Consider the following 26,975-nt stretch of genomic DNA (forward strand, 5'->3'; position numbering starts at 1 on the left):
CGGAGTCATGGTACTTTCGTAATGAAAGTATGCGGAGTGATGGTATGCGGAAAGAAAGTTGAGGAATAAGTACATTGGTGGCACGGCGGCCCACATCTCCAGCACATTACTCATATTTTTTCACCACCCATTTGAAAAATGCACAGGTCTCTCTCATTGATGGCCAGCACGACATACACTTTTAGACACACATCCCGCCACAAGTTCTAGAATTGCGAACTTTAGAGCTGGGGAGCTACGTTCGAATCTCTGCATCAGCTCAACATCCTGTGATTCCAGGCAAATCGCTTTGTCTCCCCATGCCTACCACAAATGAATGTGTTCTTCTGTAATGTAAATTGTGCTCATGCCATGTTGTCGAGTTCGCGCTGTATAATATTGCAAGGAAAAATAAAGTAGGGAAACTCGAGTTCACACACTACTGAACGTGCAGTCTTAAGTGCATCAGCAGTGCACTGTGAATCGGAACGTTTCACAGGCCTGTCACAGATAAGAAATGCTATCAAAACGAAATCCTACAAAACAATATACTACTGGCCGGCAGCAATTCATACCCGGACAACGTCGGGACGGGCTGCTAGTTATTTAATAATAAATATTTTAACCTTTTTTGAATTTATAAATTAATGCAACATCAATTACAAAAAATAATGAAATTACTTATAATTCATTAGTTACATTCCTTTTCATAACTATTAATGCATAATATATACATGGTTGATATATGCATGCTTAGATACACCATAAGTGAGTTACATGGGTGGAAGGAAGACTAGCTAGAAGAGTGTGTGTGTCAGGACTGGCCAAATTGTGACACAATCTACTCCAATCCATCTCCATCCCAAAGTTACATTTAAGAGATTGCCTAAGTACCCATATGGGAAACGCCATCGTTCCATCTCTGTGAAACTCCAGTTAGTACTTCTCAAAATGATCCATAGCCCTCAGTCTCAGAAATCCAAGATGGCGACCACCGCTGATATTCGTGATGGTAGCAGGTCTAGTGTTCTGGCACCAAGAGGAGTGTTGCTGCCTTCGTGCTCACGCTTTCTTGTTTCTGCGCATGACTGTGACAGAAACCTTTCTGAGGGTTAGCGTTTGTCACTGCAATCCATCGTCTGACACTTCAGAGTGTCCTTCATTAGTGCTTTCTGGTGAAATTCATTAGGTTTCAGTTTTATGGTGACAGGTTTCTTATTCAGTCTCAGTATCCTACGTGAGTTCTTCAGTTGTTCTATTTTGTTCTGTTTAGAGACTCAGGAAAATGGAGAAGAAGTCCAAGTAAGTCACCGCGTTTTATTATTTCTCCTCAACCGAAAGTAATCCTGCTCTAACCATTTGCTGACTAATTTGTGAGGAGTTGTACAAGTGTTTCTGCTGGAATAAAGACTTACAGAATTAACTAAAGAAAGAGTGCTCAACGTTTAACCTGGAGTTTAGCATACTTCTGCTCTTTCAGCTTAAGACTACTACCAAGAATCTATACCCACAATTGAAAGAGCCAATTCTCTGTAGATATAAATATATATAGATATATTTGTACTTATCAACAATAGACTCCACTGTTCTGCATCTGTTAAAAGAAAAAAGAGAAAGAACAATACTGTTATTTTTGTGAACCTTATTCGAATATTTTATTCATCACATGATATAACTAGGAGAGCAGCTAAACCACCGAGGAAATACAGGTAACAGGGTGCAAAGTAGAAAATATTGAGAAAAGTAATTATAGTTGTATTGAAGTAGTTATGTCGTGTTTTATGTTGCAGGTGCCCTAGAAGACCTTCACTCGAATCTAGTGAGGAAGAGGCACATAATGAGCAGCCTCTCTTGTCATCCCAATCCCCTTTCCCCCTCTTTACTGTGAGTGAACCATTCCAAGTTCGCTGGCAGTGGAGTTGGGGGTTGAGGTATAGTTCTTCTGTTCCTTTGGAAACTAGAGTTCAGGTGCTTGGAGCTGACAGATTGAAGTGCCATTTACCAAATTTCCACCTGGGCGGAATGGCTGAAGGGAAAGATGCTAAGGCCTTAGCAACAGTTTTGGAGGGGTTACAAAAAGAGTTGAGTGAAACTATGCAAGAAAACAAGATCCTTCGAGAAGAGGTTAAGAAGTCGAGTCAGGAAGCCATTTATCTCTATCAGATATTTGATGAGTTTTTGGTAGGGTCTAACCCCATGTCCAAGGAAAATAGGTCCCAACAATTTTCTCCGTCCCCTTCAAGTAATAAATGCTATTTCCCCAATAATTCCTTTGGGGGCACCACAGAGATTTAGTGGGGACCCCCCTAAGGCCCACATTTTTCTCATGCACCATGCATTGCATTTCTTGTATAGACCTATTATTTTCAAAGAAAATTAATCCAAGGTGGCTTTCATATTGTCCTACCTGAGTGGAGTTGCTGCAGTCTGGTTGATGCCACTAGTAAATAACAATGATTATATTTTGTATGATTTTTTTTTTTTTTTTTGTATGTTCTTATATAGCGCTCGACTACCCGGAGGCATCTCGGCGCTTGCCTTGGGAACCCGTCCTGGCTTTTCCCTGTGAGATAGCCCCTAACGGGCATCCCCAAGGTGAAAGCCAGGCATCCCGCCGCAGGGGGCCGTTGTGGAGATTAAGCAAGCTTAATGCCCAGAGTTGCAGAGTGTGAACCCATGATTAGGTCAGGCACCGAAGCGAGAATTATCGAGTCCGTGGACATTTGAGCTCAAGACCCTGCCGCGTCGGGAATTGAACCCTGGTCCCGGGTCTGACCTCTGCTTCAGGGTCTGCCTGCTCTAACCAGTGAGCCACACTTCTCCACCATTTTGAGGAATGTAAGATAGAGTTCTTACGTATTTTTGACAGATGAACCATCCCACAATCCACAGATAATGAACTCTTAGACCTGAAGCAGGGGAGAACCAACAATTAATTGCATACTTGGAGCAATTTAATAAGTTGATCGTTGAAATCAATTGGCCAGAAGTGAAAAGTGCAGCTATCTTCTACAGAGGTCTCAAAGAGGAGCTTAAAAATGGGTTAGTGCAAATACCTAAGAGACCCACTGACATCTCTGAAATAATTGATCTGGTATTGCAGATTGATCAACATCAAAGCCAAAGACGATTTGAACGTCGAAAATACGTCAGACATTTTCCCCCTCAATTTGATAGGATTAAGTCCGACACTGCGAAATCCAGTAAAGTCATTTCGAAAGAAGAACCCATGTAAATTGACTCAGTTTGAGTGCCGTTCACCAAGGAATAAAGAGAGAAATGACGAGTTGGAAAACTATGTATGTATTGCTGAAATTCTGGACACTTTTTCAAAGAGTGTCCTAAGACACGTAAGAATAATGCTTTGGTAAAAGATAGGCCCCATCAGTAAGAGGAGTTGCTCTGGTGGGTGCTTTTGACGAGACAACTCCAGATTCTCAACTAGTCGCCGATACATTGCAATTTTCCGCATCTCATCTAAATATTTCCAGTCTGATCAAATTTGGAACTTCAGAAGTAGATAAGGTGTCAGTAATGATAGACCACGGAGCTACCGGTAATTTCTGTGGTATAAAATGTACTAGGTCGTTAGGAATTAGATTTCTCAAGAACGAGAAGCCAGAACCTTTTCGAGCCGTTGATGGAATCAACCAGGCCAATATTTAAGCACATTGAAGTTCAGTCTGATCCATCCCCTTCAATTTCAGCTCATACTGGGATTACCTTGGCTCATGGAGCATAATCCGAAGACAGATTGGGCTAGATGAATTATTGAGATGAATCCATACTACTGTAAGGAACAGTGCCACAATTTGTGTTTGACTGCACACCAGACATCACCTCAGTCTATGTTGGCCAGACAGACCAGGTTGATTTGCGCTATGGAAATTCAAGAGTACTGTAGGAAGGTGGATATCTGACTATGGTTACCCCCAAACTTTTTGCCTGGTGTTTAGCTGGTTTTTGACATAGTTGGCCTGGGATCCTGCTATTCAGGGCCCCAGGCTAATTGCTCTCTCCTTAAAATGGGCTCCATGTACCTTAGGTGCATACACAATTGGAACTGGTTCACCTTATTGGCCCCTGTAACAGTGTACCCTAGGTACCCAGGGCATAGGTGCATCCAAGGCCTACCAGGGGCTGCAGCATGTATTGTGCCACCCCTGGCCTGGCCTCCATATTTGACACAACTGGCTGATCACTCAGCAGGGGTAAGTTGGTGTAATCACCTCTTACTTAGATATAGTATCCCTATATCTAACCTTAAACTGGACACATATGTTCCTATCAGCCACTCCTATGGAAGGCCTCATCAATCCTGGAGGCAGAGTGCTTGGAAATATGTGAGATGGTGCTCTAGCATGAGCCGAGTCTGTCTGCAGCTGTCGGGAACCACTCCCTAAGCTGTTCCGGGATATTGCCATACCATATACTCTTAAGTGCATTATAATCCTCGCGGTTATATGCTATGTTTGGTTTGGCTTTATCAAAACATGTCGAGTAAGGGGTCATACGAATTGGAATACTATCCCCTCGACAGTTCTGTCGACAGGGATAGCATTCCACCCTTCTAGAGGGACATGACATGTGTGTAGCCTTAACCCCGGTTAAAGGTAACCAGAGCCTCAGCATCACAAAATGGATGCTGCCACCACAGACACAAGTCTGACCTCCTGCTGCTGGGAGTCCTTCCAGCGAGGGAGGCTTGGACAAAGGGTTTCCTGCCTTGGGAGGTGCGAGCACCACCCCAGACAGGGTTTTGTGTATTGGGTAGGACAGGGCTGAATAGATTGAGACATGCCCGGGGCACACAAGGTGTCCCCGTGCATAAGCCAGTCCAAACCGGTCCTGGGACTTTCCAGACCCAGGCCTGGCGAGGAGCTGGACAAAGGAAAGGGGGTGTAACCGCCCCCCTTCCTGGTCCCACCCAGAGGAGGGACCTAGTAGGTGATCCACCCCTCAGATTGGGAATAAGAGTGGGAGCAGTGCCATTGCACAGCAGATCATCCTGAAATCAACTTTAAACTAAGAAGACGACTGGACTTCGACTTTCTGATGAATAGAAGACTGAAGAGCATCTCCCTTGTGGCCTAGGAGGGGCCACCCTGTGAACACAGGCACCACCCAGCACCTCGACGTCTGCTTTGCCGCCTCCTCCCGCCGGAGCCCGAGTGCAGAGCCTGACAAGACCCAGCTTCCCCAACTTCTCACAGCCCGATCCACAGTCCCTGCAAAGAAGGGACCCGTGGACGCACCGAGAGACGTGAGAGCGGACATCTTGGAAGACCCCCGAGACGCTGACTGCGCAGCACCCGAGGCACCCTCGACTCTGTGCTTTGGGGTTTGAGAAGCCCCACAACCAAGCAGCATTTGCACCAAAGATCAGCCCTCCAGCATCTCCACGATCTACGTGGGGCCCTTTTGCTTTGTGCCACTCGACTCGCCATCCCGGCCGCTTGCCACGTGGTCAGCGGCCATCTTGGCAAGGAAACCTACAATTTACACTGTGGGTCTGGTTGCTCCAGACCTGCCCTCACTCCTGTAGAAAGGAGTACCCGCTCTGATTTTGCTGGTCCGAGTAATAAGCCTTTTTCACTTTCCCCGTGGCTCGCATTAGCCAAGGCTTGTTTGCTTCAATCGAGTTGCCGACACCGCCATCAGCTAGAAACTTTGTGGGACAGCTCGTGATCGACTCCTGGACGTCCTTGACCTCTTCGTGTCCACGTGGCTGCAGAGAGAAGCAACACCTCATCACCTGTTTGCACCCGACTTTGCCTGGTTCCAATCTGGTTCCACAGTGGTCACTGGTCAGTGACTTTGAACATTGTCCCCTCTGCTTTCAGGTCTTCACCACTTCAGATCCACCCTTGGATCCACCGGACACTTCTGCTTCCCATCGCCTGCAGCATCTTCAGCTCCAAGCGCCAAGAACCTGCGTGTCAAAACCCAACGCCACTTCGACCCTGTGCACCCACTTCCTGTGGATGAGGTAACATTGCAACGCCGGTGTTCTTACACTGGTACACACCTCTAGGGTCTGTGTCTTAAGTTTTGTTCCTCTAGGTTCAGCGGAAGTATCTTTAAACTAACTTTGTGTAACTTTTGCGCACCATTGACATTGCATTGGTGCAAGCCGCACTTTACGCACTGCACCCGAGTCCCGCGGGCCTTTCCCGACGTAGTCACTGCTAGTCTCGAATAGCTCCAGCGATTCCCAAGGCCCTGGGCCTGTTTCCCATCTGATTGGTATCTCTTATACCACTTTCTTAGTATATGGCTTAGGTGGCCCGTAGGGCTCATCCATATTGCACAACTTTTGTGTATTTTAAACTGTCTTGTGTTTAACGCTTGTGCTTCTGTGCTCATAAAGAGTCCAGGGGATACTTTTAGTTAATAAATCAATATATATTTTCAATATATATCTGTGTGGTGTCCTTGCATTTGGTATTCAAGGGGGTTGTGTATGGTAATACAGCTGGCTTCACATACCTTTCAGAGTTTAGCCTAAGACTGCTTGGTCCGCGTTACCACTAGGATAACTGGTCTATAAGGTTGACTTACAACCAATCATCATAAGGGTTGCTTGGCATGGTACAAAGTGATCACTAGAATTAGTGAGCATTATATACCAGGCCAACTTCTCACATTGGTGAGCAGCGGATTGGGATCTGAGCTTGCTGTTGTTCTACCATTACAATCTTTGAGATTATCATTTGAAAGATCATACAGGTACCTGCTAGGTACATATAAAACAAGACTAGTATACTTAACTTCTACTGAACTTAGTTGTTGTAGAGGAAAGGGAGTAGCACACCCTGACTATAACTACTAGATAGGTTTAGTAGGTAAACACCAGTGTAGGTAGATTGCAACATATCCACCCACACTAGAGCAATGTCTGGAGCAGAGGGTTCCACTGGGAATGTCTCTGTTGAGAGTGACCCTCCAAGGGCACCATCCAAATTTGCTATTTTTTCCTTTAAGGAATTAAGACAGCTTTGTGTCTTGAGGGGTCTGAAGACAGGGCCTTCCCCTACTACAGACCACCTTAGAGAGCTCTTAGACCAACCTGAGACTCTAAAGACCTCTAATGCAGACCCCACAGGGAATGCTGAAGGAGGCCATCCTTCTGAGGATGACACTGCAGAAGCCCCTGTCCCTATAATCCTGGTAGATGAGGAAGCCCCCATCACTGGAGCTCCTCAGGTAGATGAGGAGGAAGAAGAGGAAGAAGAGACAGAAGGGGGGAGCAGTGGGTCAGATGATGACAGAAATAGTCAGGTGCTGGTCAGTAGACTGAACCAGGCTAACTTAAGCCTATTTGGGACTGAATCTGGCAACAACCCATTCAGACCCCCAGGTGGACTTAACCAGAAGCCTAGGAGGAGAAGGGCTCACTCAGGTGACTCTGACACCTCCCATGCTTCTAGAGGTTCTCATGGTCACTCCAGAAGGGAGATGACTAGCCCTCAGAGAAGGGAACATGAGGCCAAAATGAGAGAGGCTGAATTGAAGATCCAGAGACAAGAGTTAGAGGTTGCCCTGGCCCAAGAGAAACTTGCTAGAGCAAGACAGCCTAGAGAGAGTGGATTAGGATCCACTGGTGGCAGCACTATCCCTAAGGATAAAGACAGGTCTTTTGATACAAGAAACCTGAGTAAGATTGTGCCCCCTACAAAGCTGGGGATGATATCCACAAATGGATAACTGCAATGGAGAGAGCCTGCAGAGTACAGCAGATCCCTCAGGAGCAGTGGGCAGCAATCGTGTGGCTCTCCTTTGAAGGTAGAGGCCGAGACAGACTCCTCACAGTTAGTGATGGGGATTCTAGAAACTACCTGGTCCTGAAGAGTGCTCTGATTGATGGGTTAGGCTTAACCACTGAACAGTACAGGTTAATGTTCAGAGATACCCAGAAGACACAGACTCAGGACTGGTCTGAATTTGTTGAATGTGCCACTAAGGCTCTGGAGGGCTGGTTGCTGGGAAGTAAGGTTACTGACTATACAGGATTGTATAATTTAATTATGAGAGAACAAATCTTATGTAATTGTCAAAATCAGCTTCTACATCAGCACCTGGTTGACTCTGATCTGACCTCCCCACAAGAATTGGGTAGGAGGGCAGACAAGTGGGTCAGAACCAGGATCAGGCCTAAGAACCAGGGTGGTGACCAAAAGAAAGAGACTACCAAGCCTCAAGAGAAGGGTGGGGATAAAAGCAAGGAAAAGACTTCCCCAGGGCCCCAAAACTCCAAGAATGGGGGTGGGTCCCACAACACTTCTTCAACCCAGAAAAAGCCTTATTGTCATACCTGTAAACAGGTTGGGCATTACAAAACAGACAGCTGTTGTCCCAAGAATGGCAATAAGAAGAATACACCTCCAGGTAAGGCTCCAACACCTCCTGTCACTGTTAGCAGTGGTCCCCCAGGTGGTGGGAGCACACCCAAGAATTTGGGTGGGTTTACTTTTGGAGGACAGGTGGACTCTGGCCTATCCAGGTCCCCTAACTCAGATACTCTTGTCTATGAGACTGGCATGGGGTTTGCCAATTTCACTGCTTGCCCAAACACTTTGAGCAAGTATAGACAGGAGCCCCTCATCAATGGCTTGAAAGTTGAGGCCTTCAGAGACACAGGGGCTAGCATCACCATGGTGGCTGAATGTCTAGTCCCCTCAAGGCAACTTTTACCTGATGCCAGATATCAGGTGACAAACATTGATGGCATAGAAACCAATCATCCCATGGCAGTAGTCAATCTTAGCTGGGGAGGTGTCACTGGCCCAAAGAGAGTGGCAGTGTCAGCAAACTTGCCTGTAGATTGCCTACTGGGTAATGATTTGGAAATCTCAGCCTGGGCTGAGGTTGAACAGCAAACCCATTCTAGAATGGTAAATCTCCATGGAAAGGTTAGTAGGGCTGTGATGGCTACAGCCCCAATCCAAGATGTCCTTCCTGAAAAGGTTGGGAGGGCTGAGCAAACCTCAGCCCCATCTTTAACTAACTTCCCTCCTGAAAAGAGTAGCAGGGCTGTGATGGTAACAGCCCATACCCAAACTGAGTCTCCTCCTGAAAAGGTTGGTGGGGCTGTGATGGCCACAGCCCAAACTCAAACTGATACATGGGTAGTGAAGCCTGAAATGATGGATCACTCAACCCAAACAGAGAGCATTGAGGAGGAAGAGAAATCTCCCTCCCACCAGACTTTAGGAAAGGATCAGCCTCCTCAGGGAACTGACCTTACCCCTGATGAAGGAACTGTCCCAGAGGTTGTTAGGCCTGGCCTGACAGAGCCTCTGATGGCAGTGGACCCTTCTCAGGTCGGACCCAGTCTGGAGCAGGTAACCTGCCCCTCTCTACCTTGCCTTGCTTCAATCGAGTTGCCGACACCACCATCAGCTAGAACCTTCGTGGGACAGCTCGTGATCGACTCCACGTGGCTGCAGAGAGAAGCAACACCTCATCACCTGTTTGCACCCGACTTTGCCTGGTTCCAATCTGGTTCCACAGTGGTCACTGGTCAGTGACTTTGAACATTGTCCCCTCTGCTTTCAGGTCTTCACCACTTCAGATCCACCCTTGGATCCACCGGACACTTCTGCTTCCCATCGCCTGCAGCATCTTCAGCTCCAAGCGCCAAGAACCTGCGTGTCAAAACCTGACGCCACTTCGACCCTGTGCACCCACTTCCTGTGGGTGAGGTAACATTGCAACGCCGGTGTTCTTACACTGGTACACACCTCTAGGGTCTGTGTCTTAAGTTTTGTTCCTCTAGGTTCAGCGGAAGTATCTTTAAACTAACTTTGTGTAACTTTTACGCACCATTGACATTGCATTGGTGCAAGTCGCACTTTACGCACTGCACCCGAGTCCCGCGGGCCTTTCCCGACTTAGTCACTGCTAGTCTCGAATAGCTCCAGCGATTCCCAAGGCCCTAGGCCTGTTTCCGTTCTGATTGGTATCTCTTATACCACTTTCTTAGTATATGGTTTAGGTGGCCCCTAGGGCTCATCCATATTGTGCAACTTTTGTGTATTTTAAACTGTCTTGTGTTTAACGCTTGTGCTTCTGTGCTCATAAAGAGTCCAGGGGATACTTTTAGTTAATAAATCAATATATATTTTCAATATATATCTGTGTGGTGTTCTTTCATTTGGTATTCAAGGGGGTTGTGTATGGTAATACAGCTGGCTTCACATGCCTTTCACAGTTTAGCCTAAGACTGCTTTGTCCACGTTACCACTAGGATAACTGGTCTATAAGGTTGACTTACAACCAATCATCATAAGGGTTGCTTGGCATGGTACAAAGTGATCACTAGAATTAGTGAGCATTATATACCAGGCCAACTTCTCACAAGTACCACAACTTGGCATCTGTCTTTGACATACAAGAGGCTCAGAGATTACCCCCGCATCGGTAATATGATTGCAAGATCGAGTTGGAGCCAGGAGCATCGTTGCCTTGCAGCAGAATTGATGCTCTCTCGGAAGCGGAGAATCACCTTCTGAAGGAATATTTGGACAAATATCTAGCCAATGGTTTTATTTACCCTTCCCAGTCTCCTGTCTCGTCTCTGCTGTTTGTTATCCCTGAGAAGTATGGGAAACCTGGACCGTGCATTGACTATCGAGCCTTAAACCAAGTTACCAAGAAGAACCAGTACCCTTTGCCACTAATTTCGGAACTTTCGGATCAGGTGAAGGAGGCTCGAGTCTACACAAAATTGGATCTAAGAGGGGCATACCACTTAGTGCGCACTGAGGAGGGTGACAAATGGAAGACAGCTTTCCGAACACAACTGGGATTGTTTGAGTATCAGGTCATGCCATTCAGCCTGTGTAATGCTCCTGCTGCGTTCCAATATTTTGTCAATGACATCCTAAGAGAGTATTTGGATCGCTTCGCTGTGGTATACATTGATGATATTCTCATCTTCTCAGTGAACATGAGGGAACATGTCCAGCATGTGCAAGTAATTCTAAGGAAATTCCTTGATAATCAGCTTTTTGTCAAGTTGGAAAAATGCATTTTTCACACTACTCAGGTGGAGTTTTTGGGCTTTCTATTGTCTCTTGAAGGAGTATCCGAAGACGACGCTAAGGTAAAAGCAATCAGGGATTGGCCTTCCCCACGAAACGTAAAAGAAGTAAAAAAAGTTTAATTGGCTTCTCCAATTTTTACAGCCGTTTTATTCTCAGTTTTTATGAAAAGGTCTTACTTCTTACTCGTTTATTGAAGAAAAAGGCAAAGTTTGAGTGGAGTTCAGAAACTGAGAGAGCTTTCAATGAATTGAAAGAAATGTTTACTACATCTCCAGTTCTGCTACATCCGGATCCGGAAGAACCCTTTTATGGAGAAGCTGATGCTTCTAATCTGGCTGTTGGCGGAATCCTGTCGCAGACATATGAGAATTGGCCAACTTCATTCAGTGACATATCGATCTCGAAAACTGACTGCTGCTGAGATATATTATTCAATTGTGGATAAGGAGTTATTGGCGGAAAAAGACACCTTTCAGGAATGGAGGTATTACTTGTTGGGAGCCAAGCATGAGGTGACAGTTTTCACTGATCACAGAAATCTGCAATTTCTGAATTCTGCTCAAACTCTTACCCCAAGGCAATTGAGGTGGTAACTTTTCTTTGCAGATTTGAACTTTGTTCTGACTTACAAGCCTGCGTCTGCAAACGACAAGGCAGACGCCTTGCCCTGTTTAAATACTGGAGAAGATGAAAGAATTGCTGAAAAATAATTGATTATCCCAGAAGAAAAGATAGTAGGATCCATACAGTACTCAGATCTGGAAACCAAGCTTAACAACTTCTATTCTAAGAAGAAACGTGTGAATGGATCAACTGAGGTTCTGGAAGAGAAATGAAGAACAGAAAACCTTATCACAAAGGACATCTTTATGTTCCCAGCAATGATCTTCGTAATCTGGTTATACAACACTTTTATGATAACCTGCTTGCAGGACACAAGGGAGTGAAGAAGACATTAGACCTTATAAAATGAGAATTTTGGTGGCCAGCAATGGAGGCTCAGGTGAGACAATATGTGGCATCTTGTGAGCAGTGTATTAAGGGGAAGGTCACTAGACAGGCTACACAGGGGTTTTTGCTTCCTTTGCCCATTGCTCCAAATCCGTGGCATGCAATTACCATGGATTTTATTGGGGACCTCCCCTCTAGTCAGGGGTACTCAACTATTTGGGTGGTAGTCAATCATTTCTCTAAGATGAGTCATTTTGTCCCCATGAAATCCATCCCCAATTCTTCACAGTGCGCTACTCTTTTCACTTTGCATATAGTAAAAGCACTCAGAATCCCTAAAGTGGTAATCTCCGACTGGGGCCCTCACTTTGTTTCACATTTCTTAAAGAGATTGGGAATCGATTCCTGTTTGTCTACTAGTTTCCATCCGGAGACTGAGGGACAGACTTAGAGAGTGAACCACAAGCTGGAGCAATATTTGCGCCTGTACTTGATGGATCAAGAGGGCGAATGGCCAAGCTTAATCTGGGCATCAGAATTTGCCTATAACAATGCAGTGCACTCCTCCACTGGATTTTCCTCATTCTTTTTGAACTCAGGTAGACATCCCAACATGTTACCAGGGAAGCAAAAAAGCGATGTCCCCGCAGCAGGGGCGTAACACATGCCCCCGCAGCCACCGCGTTGCGGGGGGCCACATGCTCCAGGGGGCCCCATCGCTCCAGAGCGCCAGCCCCTTCACTCAGCAGAGGAAATTAATGGTGCGAAGGGCCGTGGTGCACGCAAGGCCAGGGGTTTAACACAGGAGGCCCCGAAGCCCCAGGCCGTGTTGCAGGGGGGCCGTGCTCCAGGCGGCCCCTCACTAATAAAATGGTGGGGCACTGGACGCCCGGCCTCCTAATTTATTAAACTGTTAGCCGTTTAAATGGCAAGCTCTTTATTATGGCGCGCGCAGATGGCTCCGCGATTGCGCGTTTTCAGGGTGGGGCAGGCGCTGTCTCAGCAGCAGCAGTTACGAGGACAGCAGCACTGCCCACCGCAGCAGCAGGTAAGAAAAGCGGGCAACGCCGGTGCATGCACGCGTCCGAAAGCGACTGTGGGCGCAGCAGCTGTGGTGAATTGTGTGCAGCCAGAGTTCCTGCTGCTGCGCCCGCTAGAGCTGCACAGCCCCATGGATAGAACGAAGTGAGCCATGAGACTACGCTTTGGTGCTAATCTTTGATATTAAATGCAAGAGAGGCAGCGAGTTCCAGGTCACAGGAGCCTCGGGCCTTGCTGCGTTAGTCCTGGATGTTAAAGTAAGGAGTGCAGAGCTCCCGGTCGCTAGAGACATGCAGGGTCAGACCTCGGTGCTTCGAGCGGTGCCACAAAGGCCTACAGGCAGGCTGGGCCAGTCGACGACATTGAAGGTACGAGGGTTGCACTGAGCTCCGGATCCCAAGTGGCAGGCTTGGACTATCCTGGATATTAACGCAGGGAGAGCGCGAGCACCTGGTGACTAGAGCCAGGCTGGCTCCGGCTCGGTAGGTCGGGTTAGACCACAGAGTCCAGGTCACGGTAGAGTTTTGTCCTGGTAATTACTAGTACGGGGAGCGCCAAACTCAGGGTTACCGGGGACAGGCCATTCCAGGCCCAGATATCAAAGGTCGAGGATTTTAGTGCTCTCTCATTAGATTCAGACTGGCCTGGTCTGGGGTGGGGATTACAGGCTTCTGGCTTACTGCAGACCTGGCTGTGGTGCCTGTGTGAGCTCTGTAAGTGCACTTAGTAAGCATTAGAGGCATCGCGGCCCATCCAGGTCTGGTCATTAAAGACACATTTTCAGCATACAGCTGCACAGAAAGTCCCTCCCCCACCTGCTACAACTGCAACAGGCAGTTTGCCCCAGAGCCATCATTAGGCAGAATGCAGGATGAAGAAAGCTTTCCTTCGCATTTCACTGGGTCTGGGAAAGGGGAGGGGAGCAGCGAACCCCGCAGATGGAAGGTGGGTACACAGACACTCGGTCCCAGCCAACCCACTCTAACAGAATTAACCATGGAGCACCTACATAGCACACACCGCAACCTACTCAGTGTATTGCTGCGCACTAGCCCACCTTCAAAAGATCTGGGTTGGCGCTAGTGGGTTACAAATTGTCAAACATGCATGTATCCAACGTATGAGTCAATTTATGGTTGGCTTGTGATATAGCACACTATGATGCTTTTCTCAGCTTCAGTGCACATCTCAGAAGACAGAGGAGGGCAGAAGGAGCAAAAGAGAAAGGGTAAACTTTAAGACTGAGAGCGTGGGGTAAGGGCGTGATGGTTTTTGGAAGAGTAAGATAAGGACAGCCTGTGTTGAGAGGGGCAGGGAGAGAGGAGGATATTAAAAAAGCGCAGAGCCGTTTTATTCCATCCGTCTTCCAAAAATTACGCACGTTGGCATTCTTGGGAATTGTATAGGCATGAACATCTGTCCGCCATTTCGAATCATGCATTTGCAAGCACACATAACAAAAGTATACCAAAAAGGCGTGAGAAGTGGGAAAAGAGGAGCGCGGGTGGCGGTCAAGTTGAAGGTATAGGAGAAGGAAACAGAATTGTTTCAAAGCATAAGTAGGCAATGTGTGTGAAAGAAGATAAGGGGTAGATGGTTACAGTAGACAATACATGTTGGTTATGCTTTTGCTGTGTTGTGTTGGTGCTTAATAGACACTTTCGCCCAGGACGAGACATTCAGACGCGGGAAGAGGTTCGTAGAGAAATCTTAGGATGGCAGGGAATAATAGCAGTGAAAATGAATACCTAAAGGATGGGTTTTTGGTCATATGACGTCATATTGCAGTTTGATGGTGTGGGTTGAGCGGCAGGAGGGTCAGGGAGTCTGTGACCTGGCGATTCAGAGCATATTCTCATGGAGCAATGCGAGTCTGTTTGAAGCAGGTACACAGCCCCAAACCTGAAGAATGCCTCTTCTAGCCAGTTCCGAGGGAGTCTGAATCATTGTTCTAGCGATATGCACGTCTCCGCAGTAGGCGCAATAACCCACCGAGCTATTTCCGTATATTGGTTGAAAAAAAGCGCTTTAGTACCAGTGATGTACTTCCACCTGACAGATATAGCATGACAAACATACATGCTAAAATAATAATATGCTGTTAAGTTCTGGCAGAACAGCCCAGCTATCTGGCAATCTAGTGTTCCTAATTCTTTAAAAAAAAATCTGGGGGCTGATAACACAAGACTTTGTGCTGACGCAAAGTGTGGTAAAGTTGTGGAAGGGTATTTACTTTCCAGAGCCAATGATGCTTCCCTTCTGAGTGGGAATTGCTCTTTGTACAATTTCGCGTGATGGTGACGTTACTTGGAGCTATCAGTGCAGCCATCCATAGTTTTTGATGCAAAGGCCGTCTACCATAATAGTCAGACTGGGTTTTGCATAAAAAACGATCACTTCCTTGCACAAAGTTAGAAAAATGCTTTCATTTCTCCATTTTACACATGGCGCTGCTGCATAGTACAGCGCACATACGATGTGGGGAATGTTATAGAAAGTGCCTAGGCATGGGCTTTTGTAGTGTATAGCTGTAGTAAGGGCCACTGGATTTATGCGGCATTGGTGGGCCAAATTATGGGGCAGGGTTAAGTAAATTATGCCGCAAGAAAAGGCAAATTATGTGGCATTATGTGGTACATTTTATGATAGTATTACTTCATTTTGTCAATTTTTAACTTGTTATCACTGTCTGGGCTTTAGTTGCACCTCTTTAGTACCAGTTTAACACCCAAATATAGGCAACATTCAACGGAATATTCTAAACTATGCTATGTTCTAAACTATATACAAGCCCATTAGGGTTCCCGAGTTCCTTCTCCATGCAGACACTCCTTTCTTTCATGCACATTGGTCTTCATGGTTCGGGCACTTACAGAGACCTGGAGTGTCAATTGAATAAAAAAAGTGACCTTAAGTTATGATATTCAGTTTGGGGCCACCAGAAATGGGGGAGTCTATTGAGTGAGGAGGGAGCCAGGGAGGCGGATTGTTGCAGAATGTAAGGCAGGCATGCCTAAAAATGGAATGAGGAATGTTTGAAGGTCTGGGTCTCAGCATCTGATGAGTGGCGAGGACAGCAGGAGGTGAGGCTGAAGCAAGTGGGGAGAAGAGAACCTTACATGTACAGTATGCTACAGCATTAGGCCTCGGCTGAAAGCTGCTGCTTCAGCCAGTACTGATGGCTCGCATAAAAAAATGAAGGATCAGTGGCTTCTGCAGTCCTAGCACAGAGAAGAGTACAGGTGCCTAGGTATATGCCCAGTCTGAGATTGGATACAGTGTTCCCTGGTGGGACTTCACAAGAATAGTGAGCACTGCATGTGCGGCAAACAGGCCTGGTCTGGTCTTGTCTTGCAGGCCTTTCCACACTGAGGCACTGTAGAAAAAGAATGAACACAGCGAGGTTCAGGTTCCACTTCTAAGATAAAGATAGCCCTTTTTTAATAACAATGGGGAGCATTTGATGTAGATAACAGCCTAGCATGGCAAAGGTAGCTCAACTTTCTGAGTTAAGAATATTTCCTCTCTGGGGCGTAACACAGGCCCCTGCAGCTCCTGTTACCTTAGTGGTGCGCTCTCACCCCATCCTTCAGGGGAACCCTATTCAGCCCAGAGCTTATGAATTTTTGGGAGATATCTTAGACTAGTGTCTGTTACCACATTCTGCAGGGGGGCTATCATTTTGCGTTAGGCCACTGTTTCTTCTCTGTGTGCTTGAGGCTCAAGGGCCAGTTCAATGATGGAACCACAATGAGGGCACTGAGATACTTCTGCGGCAAGATCTTCCTTTCTCCTCAGGGATGACTGACGGCAGGCGCAACCCATCTAGAGAAAGGTAGCTTTTCAGCATGGACATAAATTCACCAGAATGACAGGCATATCAGAAACGACATCACAAGCAAAGTCACACACCATTTGACCTTTACTTTCACTCACACCTACACATATACACACATTCACACAAACACACACTGTCTCTCACATAAACACTTTCACCCACAAACACACACACAACATACATTTAAAAGCATTTTTTATTTACCTCCATTGCCATGGAGAGTCATATTCAAGCTAATTCTACTTCATTTATATTATTCACGATTAGTGCAATATAAAATTGACACAAAACAAAGAAAGCAGAGTGCCAACCAGCCAATCTCTATAAGGATTAGTTGCCCCTCAGTTCCTGGCACTGTGTAGTCACCTTTGGGGTCAGAGGTCGCAAAGGCAGTGCCAAGGGTCGCAAGGGGCTAGCCAGGTGTCGCAGAAGCTACCCCAGGCAAGCTGTAAGATATGTCCATGCTTTTCAGTCCAAGAGGAGTCAAAGCAACACACACAACTCCCTGCTCCTTCTAAGAACAATACATTGAGTTCGACAGTTCATGAGGCCAGTCCGGAGCACTCAGCCAGTCCCTCTTCTCTGGTCATTCTGCGGAGGACAGCTGTTTTCGGGGCTACAATGAAGACAGGACCTTACCTACAGTCGTAGATCACACAGTAGGCGCTTCCGCAGAGGGATGCGCCCTGTGTTTTTTAGTGGCTACACTAGTGACGTACTGAGGTGCATGGAGTCATTCTCCAGTAGACGGGAAGGTCTCCTCTGGAGCTCTCAGCCCTGCCTGGGGCCAGGGCCAGTAGGACATTGTGTCCTCATTTGCAGGTTCCGCTATTGTTTTGTGAAGCTGCTTCTGGATGAAGATATTTCCTGTGGTGTCAAGTGTGGGGTCTTTCTGTGAACTGTTCCTGGCCCCCCTCTATGGGCCTCACGAGGATTGTCTGGTGACGTCTTGTCCTTCATTGGTGATCTGGCATAAATTGACGAGGTGATCATTTCTCGTCTCATGGCATTGGTACAGCTGGATTCTTTTTAGCAGTAATTCGACTGATGATTGAGGCACAGTGCTCCCCTTTATTACTAGGCTGTAAAATATATTATATGAAGAATGGTTTAGGTTGAGGAACTTGTGTCCGAAAGGAAAATCTGGAATGACATCTTTTACTGCTACTTAGAAGGCTGTAGTTATTGCCTCAGATGATTCAATTAGCAGAACTTAATCAGTATTTAATTAATCTGCACAGTGGGTCATCTTCAGTAGACGATGAAGGCTGTGGTGGTCCAATGTTGTGTGCGCTGTGAGGACTTGTGTAAAACACGTTGGCGCTGTAAGACGACCCTTGAAACACTGGTGAGAAATGTATGCTGATTATCCTCTCCCTTTAAGTAAACTTCAAGACTTTGCAACTGCCAGATCTTGGATTTTTGTATTGACAACACATTGATGGAGTAAGAAGGGAGAATTTGTAGCATCGTTCCATGAATTAAAGATTTTTTGACTACACCCATTCTCCAGAAAGGTGAAATGGGAATCATCTTTGTTAAGAGTATGAAAGATGTGGTGGCCATTTTACTTGAGAAGGAAAAGGCTCTGCCTTTGGCCACCAAGGGAGACCCAATCAGAGCTGGGACTGTGGTAAAATGCGAAGGTTCTCAGTGTTGCAGTGGAAATGAGGTCCCAATATATTCCCAGTATTCTGAGAAAGGGGACTGCAGAAACTAACATAGCTCCTCTGACTGCCTCCTGGCAAAGAAAACTCAGTTTCACATTTCGATTAAGTCTGTAAAGTTTTTATTGGAAAAATTAATTATCTCTGTATGTCAGAGATTACTGACAGAGGATGCAACATACATCAACAACGTGGCAATCTGAAACCTTGGCAGCTATGCCCCCAGCAGTCCCCATTTTCCAGTCTCTAGGGGCCCCATCAGCGCTGTAGCGCACACAGGCAGCACTACACTCTCTCGCCAGCATTGGTTGCAGCAGTGAGTTGCCTCATAACAGTACTACCTCATAAATTAAACAGTGCATGCCGCGTGCGATGAGTGCAGGTGACCTGAGCTTCCAGGCCCAGCAGCAAGGGGGTTGAAGGCAGCTCCCTCGAGGCCAGAGACCATTTGCATATTTACATACATTTACATACCTTTATAAACTGGCTACCTGAGTCTTAGTTTTGTTCTGGTTCCAGTACCCCTTGGTCCCCCACTCTGCGTATTCCTTACATTTGAAATTTACATTTACAACTATAGTGTGACAGTATTTCATCAAAAGGAATATAAAGTAGGGTTGCCAAAAGAAAAATGCCAGTCTATTTCTCTTGACTTTTTCACTATACTGAGTTATATCTTGTGTACTTCTCATGTATATTGTCAGTCGAGTTTTTATGGAATTGCAGGTTTCGGTTTGTCTTTCAAAGTTTCAAGTTATTGTCCATTAATGTCAATTCTATTTCAGACCCTTCATAGTTGTTCTTTGTTCTTCAGTCATAGTGTTCCTGAGACATTAGGATCGCTCCCTGGCATTGTTCTGATTGCTGCCTCAGATAAATAATCTGCTTTTGACAGTATTGTTACAAATGGCATAGCTTGTATGTTAAGAGTGTTTCCCACTTCTAATTAGAAAGTAGAGAGATAACATAGAAGTATTTCATTGTTGAAGGTTTCAAATCAAAATATACTAGATTTCTGCGTGGTAGGGCAAATTGGTAGGTGGTGGGCCAGGCCGCCTGGTGGGGGCCCTCCATGTGCTTTGCAGGGGGGGCCCCTCAAGTTTTGTTACGCCACTGCCCCGCAGTAGAGGCAGTTATAGATGATCCGCAAAGAGCTTATCAGGTAGCCACTAGTTATTTATTAAAGGCCAAGAGTTCTTACAAGAAGCAGGCAGACAAGAGAAGAGATAATCCAACTTATGAGCAAGGTTACAGGGTGTGGATTTCCACTCGAAATATGCGCCTTAAGCTAAACAGAAAATTTCAACCTCGTATTGTGGGGCCTTTTCAAGTAGAAAGAATGGTAAACCCAGTGAGCGTTAAAATAAGACTCCCTTCTATGTTAAAGATCCATCCAGAGTTTCATGTATCCTTGATTGAAAGAAATCCACATGACCTGAGAAAAGAAACTCCACCAGCCCCTGTCCTAGTTCAGTCAGAAGAATAATTTTAGCTATTTTATTTGGTGGATTGGAAGGGGTATAGCCCTAAGGAGAGGTCATGGGAACCAAAAGCTAATGTACATGCAACCAGGTTGATTAGAGAGTGTCACAAGACACATCCCAATAAGCCCAAGGAAGGAGGCGAGTGGGTCTTGGTGGGGGTACTGTCAGAAATGAATAAGAGATTATACATACCCATATAGGAAACGCCATTGTTCCATCTCTATGAAACTCCTGTTAGTACTTCTCAAAATGATCCATAGCCCTCAGTCTCAGAAATCAAATTGGTAGGTGGTGGGCCAGGCCACCTGGTGGGTGGGGGGGCCCTCCATGTGCTTTGCAGGGGGGCCCCCTCAAGTTTTGTTACGCCACTGCCCCGCAGTAGAGGCAGTTATAGATGATCTGCAAAGAGCTTATCAGGTAGCCACTAGTTATTTATTAAAGGCCAAGAGTTCTTACAAGAAGCAGGCAGACAAGAGAAGAGATAATCCAACTTATGAGCAAGGTTACAGGGTGTGGATTTCCACTCGAAATATGCGCCTTAAGCTAAACAGAAAATTTCAACCTCGTATTGTGGGGCCTTTTCAAGTAGAAAGAATGGTAAACCCAGTGAGCGTTAAAATAAGACTCCCTTCTATGTTAAAGATCCATCCAGAGTTTCATGTATCCTTGATTGAAAGAAATCCACATGACCTGAGAAAAGAAACTCCACCAGCCCCTGTTCTAGTTCAGTCAGAAGAAGAATTTTAGCTATTTTATTTGGTGGATTGGAAGGGGTATAGCCCTAAGGAGAGGTCATGGGAACCAAAAGCTAATGTACATGCACCAGGTTAATTAGAGAGTGTCACAAGACACATCCCAATAAGCCCAAGGAAGGAGGCGAGTGGGTCTTGGTGGGGGTACTGTCAGAAATGGATAAGAGATTATACATACCCATATAGGAAACGCCATTGTTCCATCTCTATGAAACTCCTGTTAGTACTTCTCAAAATGATCCATAGCCCTCAGTCTCAGAAATCGAAGATGGCGGCTGCACTGATATTCAGGACGGTAGCCGATCTAGTGTTCTGGCACCAAGAGGAGTGTTGCTGCCTTCGCGCTCGCACTTTACACGCGCTCTGCGCACTTCAACTTAATCTCCTGGGGAGAAACAGCTTTTCTTGTTTCTGCGCATGACAGAAACATTTCTGAGGATTAGCATTTGTCCCTGCAATCCATCGTCTGACACTTCAGAGTGTCCTTCATTAGTGCATTCTGGTGAAATACATTTGGTTCCAGTTTTATTTTGACAGGTTTCTTATTTAGTCTCTGTATCCTTCATGAGTACCTCAGTTGTTTTAGTTTGTTCTGTTTAAAGACTCAGGAAGATTGAGAAGAAAGTCCAAGTAAGTCACCACGTTTTATTATTTCTCAGCAACCGCAAGTAATCCTGCTCCTTCTGTTTGCTGACTAATTTGTGAGGAGTTGTACCAGTGTTTCAGCTGGAATAAAGACTTACTGAATTGAAGAAAGAATGTTCTACGTTTAACCTGGAGTTTAGCATAATTCTGCTCTTTCAGCTTAAGACTGCTACCAAGAATCTATACCCACAATAGAAAGAGCCAATTTTCTGTAGATACAAATATATATGTATATTTATACTTACCAACAATAGACTCCACCGTTCTGCATATGTTAAAAGAAAAAAGAGAAAGAACAATACTGTTATTTTTGTGAACCTTATTCTAAGATTTTATTTATCACATTATAATAATAATAATAATAATAATAATAATAATAATAATAATAATAATAATAATAATAATAATCCACATTTGTAAATCGCGAACAATCACCCGTAAATGTCTCTAGGCGCTGGGGTCGTCGGGAAGATTAAGCAAGCTATTGCCCAGAGTCACATGGTGCTGGGCTAATCTGCTGCTGGAACCAGGGATCGAACCGTGGACCCCAGATTCCAGCATCTGTTGCCCTGGCCGCGGCGCCACACCTCTCTCCGCTAGGAGAGCAGCTAGACTACTGAGGAAATACAGGTAACAGGGTACAAAGTAAAAAATACTGAGAAAAGTAATTATAGTTGTATTAGAAGTAGTTATGTGGTGTTTTATGATGCAGGTGCCCTAGAAGACCTTTGCTCAAATTCAGTGAGGAAGAGGCACATCAGTGGCAGTCTCTTTTGTCATCCCAATCCCCTTTCTCCCTCTTTACTGGAGAGTGAGCCATTCCTAGTTTGCTGGCAGTGGAGTTTGGTATTGAGGAATAGTTATTCTGCTCCTGTGGAAACTAGAATTCAGGTGCTTGGTGCTGACAGTGTGGAACCATGAAAAAAACAAGCAATGGCATAGCCAATAGGTCACGCCTTTGGGGTCTTAAAGTGTTTAGACAGCGGTATTGGCTTTGTTAACGTTTGTAATATGTGTTGTAGATAATTGTAAATGTTTTGCAGCATGTTTAAAAGTTATATGCTATAATAAAAAGTGTTAAAACCATTTTTGTCATCTTATATATAACCTAGAAAACATTAAATACAACTGAAGTACCCTATTAAAAATCAGAATTAACACCAAAAATGTGTTCTAGTTTTTGTGTTTATGCAATGCTGTCAATTTTTCCCTGCCTGTTCTAATGCTTTTTTGGTATAGTTTTTATTGTTAGGTGGGGGCAGTTCATCATAGTAACATAATATAATAGAATCTTGGTGCTGCATAACAGACGTCTATTGGTTACCCAACTCAATAGTACTAATTTTCTCGACCTTAGAAAGGATGAAAGGCTGAGTGAATTTGCCGGGATTTGGACATGTGACCATGAGGTCGAACACAGTCCCCTGCAGTGAGCACAAATACATGTAAAACCGGGGAAACATGGTGTAAGTTGAGCAGAGTCCATGTGTGTATAGAACAGAGTAAGTGTAGAACACAGAATATATACCACACATGGAGCATATGGCAATATGTTGTAAAATATATGCACAGCAGAGTTCACAGTGGGGCCCTGTTGTGGCAATACATACTTAGAGCTTAGTATACGCAAAACGTGGGGTAAAAAGGGTGCATGTAAAACACAGGTAAGAGGTCGGTAGATGTACAGCACCGAGATCACAAAACAAGGCAGGCCATGAAACACAAGGTAGTAGTATATTGCACAGAAAACATGCCGAGCGCAAAGCACTCGCACACGACTGCCACGCGGCACAGAGTACACGTACAGCATGCAAGGTCGATATGGAAGTAATTCAGTTGGTGGTAGCACTTTTAAAAAGAGTGAAAATACATAGAAACATCAGAGTACATGTAAATCAAGAACCAGTCGACAAGAGTACACAGAGTTAAGCATACAATACAAGGTAAACCAGGAGCAAGTGCTACACGTACAACACAGAGGACACAGTATGGGTGAAGGAATGAGTGGGCGTGGAGTAGGTTAGTGTGATGAGGGAGAAAGGGATGACTGGCTCTTAGTGGAAGAGAGCTGGGGATGAACGAGGGCAAGAAGGGGTGATTGATGGCTGGTGGAACAGCGAATGGAATGGAGAGTGAAGAGGGTGAAGGAATGGGTGTGGCTATGAAGGATGTGGGGGAGGTGGTAAAAGAGATGAGGAATGAGGGAGGTGAAGGAGGGCGGTGAGGACAGGGCGGGTAGTAAAAGGAGGGGGTAAATGCAGGAGGGACGGCTGTGGACGTGAGATAGGGACCCAGTGAGGGTTGTGGAGGTAAAATAGGACTCAAGCAAAGAATTGGAGTGTCGGAGCAAATGAGTACGGGAGTGTGAGAAGTTGGCCTGGTATATAATGCTCACTAATTCTTAGTGATCACTTTGTACCATGCCAAGCAACCCTTATGATGATGGTTGTAATTCAACCTTGTAGACCAGTTATCCTAGTGGTAACGTGGACAAAGCAGTCTTAGGCTAAACTCTGAAAGGCATGTGAAGCCAGCTGTAATACCATACACAACCCCCTTGAATACCAAATGAAAGGGACACCACACAGATATATATTGAAAATATATATTGATTTATTAACTATAAAATCCCCTGGACTCTTTATGAGCACAGAAGCACAAGCGTTAAATCACAAGACAGTTTAAAATACACAAAAGTTGCACAATATGGATGAGCCCTAGGGGCCACCTAAACCATATACTAAGAAAGTGGTATAAGAGATACCAAATGGAAAGGGAACGGGCCTAGGGCCTTGGGAATCGCTGGAGCGATTTGAGACTAGCAGTGATTAAGTCGGGAAAGGCCCGCGGGACTCGGGTGCAGTGTTCAAAGTGCACGCACTTTCCAATGTAAAGTCTATGGTGCGTAAAAGTTACACAAAGTTAGTTTAAGGGCACTTCCGCTGAACCTAGAGGAACAAAACTTAAGACACAGACCCTAGAGGTGTGTACCAGTGTAGGGACACCGGCGTTGCAATGTTACCTCACCCACAGGAAGTGGGTGCACAGGGTCGAAGTGGCGTCGGGTTTTGACACGCAGGTTCTTGGCGCTTGAAGCTGAAGATGCTGCAGGCGATGTGAAGGAGAAGTGTCCGGTGGATCCAAGGGTGGATCTGAAGTGGTGAAGACCTGAAAGCAGAGGGGACAATGTTCAAAGTCACTGACCAGTGACCACCGTGGAACCAGATTGGAACCAGGCAAAGTCGGGTGCAAACAGGTGATGAGGTGTTGCTTCTCTCTGCAGCCACGTGGACACGAAGAGGTCAAGGACGTCCAGGAGTCGATCACGAGCTGTCCCTCGAAGGCTCTAGCTGATGGCGGTGTCGGCAACTCGATTGAAGCAAACAAGCCTTGGCTAATGCAAGCCACGGGGAAAGTGAAAAAGGCTTATTACTCGGACCAGCAAGGTCAGAGCGGGTACTCCTTTCTACAGAAGCGAGAGCAGGTCTGGAGCAACCAGACCCACAGTGTAAATTGTAGGTTTTGTCGCCAAGATGGCCGCTGATCCCGTGACAAGCGGCCGGGATGGCGAGTCGAGTGGCACAAAGCAAAAGGGCCCCACGCAGATCGTGGAGATGCTGGAGGGCTGATCTTTGGTGCAAATGCTGCTCGGTTGTAGGGCTTTTTAAACCCCAAAGCACAGAGTCGAGGGTGCCTCGGGTGCTGCGCAGTCAGCGTCTCGGGGGTCTTTCGAGATGTCTGCTCCCACGTCTCTCGGTGCCTCCACGGGTCCCTTCTTTGCAGGGACTGTGGATCGGGCTGTGAGAAGTCTGGGAAGCTGGGTCTTGTCAGGCTCTGCACTCGGGCTCCGGCGGGAGGCGGCGGCAAAGCAGACGTTGAGGTGCTGGGTGATACCTGTGTTCACAGGGTGGCCCCTCCTAGGCCACAAGGGAGATTCTCTTCAGTCTTCTGTGCAGAAGAATGTCGAAGTCCAGTCTTCTTCTTGTTTAAAGTTGATTTCAGGATGATCTGCTGTGCAATGGCACTGCTCCCACTCTTATTCCCAATCTGAGGGGTGGATCACCTACTAGGTCCCTCATCTGGGTGGGACCAGGGAGTGGTTACACCCTCTCTCCTTTGTCCAGCTCCTCGCCAGGACTGGGGCTGGAAAGCCCCAGAACCGGTTTGGGCTGGCTTATGCACAGGGACACCTTGTGTGCCCCAGGCATGTCTCAATCTATTCAGCCCTGTCCTACCCAATACACAAAACCCTGTCTGGGGTGGTGCTCGCACCTCCCCAGGCAGGAAACCCTTTGTCCAGGCCCTCCTCGCTGGAAGGACTCCCAGCAGCAGGAGGTCAGACATGTGTCTGTGGTGGCAGCATCCATTTTGTGATGCTGAGGCTCTGGTTAACTTTAACCGGGGTTAAGGCTACACACATGTCGTGTCCCTCTAGAAGGGTGGAATGCTATCCCCATCGACAGAACTGTTGAGGGGATAGTATTCCAATTCGTATGACACCTTACTCGACATGTTTTGATAAAGCCAAACCAAAGATAGCATATAACCGCGAGGATTATAATGCACTTAAGAGTATATGGTATGGCAATATCCCGGAACAGCTTAGGGAGTGGTTCCCGACAGCTGCAGACAGGCTCAGCTCACGCTAGAGCACCATCTCACATATTTCCAAGCACTCTGCCTCCAGGATTGATGAGGCCTTCCATAGGAGTGGCTGATAGGAACATATGTGTCCAGTTTAGGGTTAGATATAGGGATACTATATCTAAGCAAGAGGTGATTCCACCAACTTACCCCAACTGAGGGATCAGCCAGTTGTGTCAAATATGGAGGCCAGGCCAGGGGTGGCCCAATACATGCTGCAGCCCCTGGTAGGCCTTGGCTACACCTATGCCCTGGGTACCTATGGTACACAGTTACAGGGGCCTATAAGGTGAACCAATTCCAATTGTGTTATGCACCTAAGGTACATGGAGTCCATTTTAAGGAGAGAGCAATCAGCCTGGGGCCCTGAATAGCAGGATCCCAGGCCAACTAAGTCAAAAACCAGCTAAACACCAGGCAAAAAGTTTGGGGGTAACCATAGTCAGATATCCACCTTCCTACATAACCCCCCCCCCCCCCCCCAAACGCAAGGAGATAAGGCTATCCTTGACCAGGTAAGCCTATATTGCCTATGTGGCCATATAAGGAAGTACCAGCTCTGGCTTGGTAACCCCCTGTCTCATGGTCCACTACGCAATCCCTCACCCTAAGGGTATCTGAGGGTCTCCACCATAGGGAATCTCTACCTGTGGTGTGTCTTTGCAAAGTCAAAGGCTGGTGTTGAGATGGAGTACTGAAGTGAGTTTCCTCTGTAGGGCTCAGCTTCCTCCAATCACTCTCCACCATGTGTGCCTTTCTTTCTCTGACTGAGTTGCACTGTGCTCTCAGGGTCAACCTCTGGCTACCTAAAGCTGGAGGCTGGGTCCCTCTGTTTGGCTTCGTGGAGGGACAGGTCAGGTTTGGGGCCTTTTGTTCCCAGGTTTGGCTGTGCCCAACAATATCCATCTGGGGGAGGTCCCTAACTA

General features: G+C 46.3%; 1 long non-coding RNA gene across 1 annotated transcript in view; it reads right to left on the bottom strand.

The window, feature by feature from the left end:
- Positions 1-574: 574 nt before the first annotated feature.
- The window catches only part of LOC147712289 (uncharacterized), a 69,515-nt gene continuing 43,114 nt past the window's right edge, over positions 575-26,975 (bottom strand). The window contains exons 3-4 of the long non-coding RNA XR_015295744.1: positions 21,651-21,670; positions 575-1,573 (exon numbers count right to left, since the gene is read on the bottom strand). This is a non-coding gene — a long non-coding RNA (uncharacterized LOC147712289). The remainder of the gene's footprint in view (positions 1,574-21,650; positions 21,671-26,975) is intronic.

The sequence above is a fragment of the Lissotriton vulgaris genome, chromosome 5 (genome assembly GCF_964263255.1).
Source record: "Lissotriton vulgaris chromosome 5, aLisVul1.2, whole genome shotgun sequence".
Lineage (NCBI taxonomy): Eukaryota > Metazoa > Chordata > Amphibia > Caudata > Salamandridae > Lissotriton > Lissotriton vulgaris.